At 37.4% G+C, this 823-nt stretch overlaps 1 long non-coding RNA gene across 1 annotated transcript; it reads right to left on the bottom strand.

The window, feature by feature from the left end:
• Positions 1-11: 11 nt before the first annotated feature.
• LOC106322059 lies at positions 12-812 on the bottom strand. Its single transcript, XR_001266207.1, has 4 exons — positions 645-812; positions 403-518; positions 195-265; positions 12-99 (listed from the first exon to the last, which is right to left on the bottom strand). It is a non-coding gene; the product is annotated as an uncharacterized LOC106322059 (long non-coding RNA).
• Between the last annotated feature and the right edge of the window lie 11 nt (positions 813-823).

Raw genomic sequence — 823 nt, 5'->3', positions numbered from 1 at the left:
TGCTTACCCTTTTTGCTCCCGGCTTGTCTTGAGTACCAGTTTTAATAGCGTATGTGTGTGTGGTTCACTATACTGTTCCAGGAGCAATTCTTCAAGTACCTTAAGAATTTTTTTAAAAGGACAGCATTAAAAACCAACCAATAAGAGCTAACAGTAAAATACTGCTCGGCATCAATTAAAATTGGTTTTCCTACTTGATATAGAGGCCTATCGGATTCCTTTCTCTGCTTCAATTGCATTCGGTGTCTCTGTGCCAGTTGGAGTGCTGAAAAAGGGAAAAACGTTCAGTTTCATACTTGGATATTAGTATATAATAAAAAATAATAATAATAATGAAAAAAAAGATATTACAGTATATAATAAGCAAACAAATACACCTCAGAGTTTAAAGCAAAACAATACCTCGACAATGTATCAACCGATTCCATGCCGTCTTCTAGTTCCTCTTCATCCATCTCCTCCTCTTGTTCCTCTTCCTCCAAATCACCCCAGTGCTTGCTCTTATCAATAGGCTCATCCTAAAGATCATGATAAAAGAACAACCCATCACATTTGCAAATTATGATAATGTTGAAATAATTTAATAGGAAGCTTATAATATGTTCTAAGAGATGAGAGGCATAAGTCAAGATGCTGCTGCATACCATCCTGGACTTTACTTGACTCCTGCTCAGGCAAGTCTTGTCGTTTTGTTCTCAGTACATTAAGCATTTAAGTAACTATCCTTAACGTGAATATGACTCGAAGCAGACTGAAGCTGTGGAGGCACTCATACGAGAACTTCCAAAGTTCAGGTTAAAAGCTGTCCCAGATGATTGCGGTG

The sequence above is a fragment of the Brassica oleracea genome, unplaced genomic scaffold (genome assembly GCF_000695525.1).
Source record: "Brassica oleracea var. oleracea cultivar TO1000 unplaced genomic scaffold, BOL UnpScaffold05662, whole genome shotgun sequence".
NCBI lineage: Eukaryota > Viridiplantae > Streptophyta > Magnoliopsida > Brassicales > Brassicaceae > Brassica > Brassica oleracea.
This window is presented reverse-complemented; position numbering and strand designations above follow the sequence as displayed.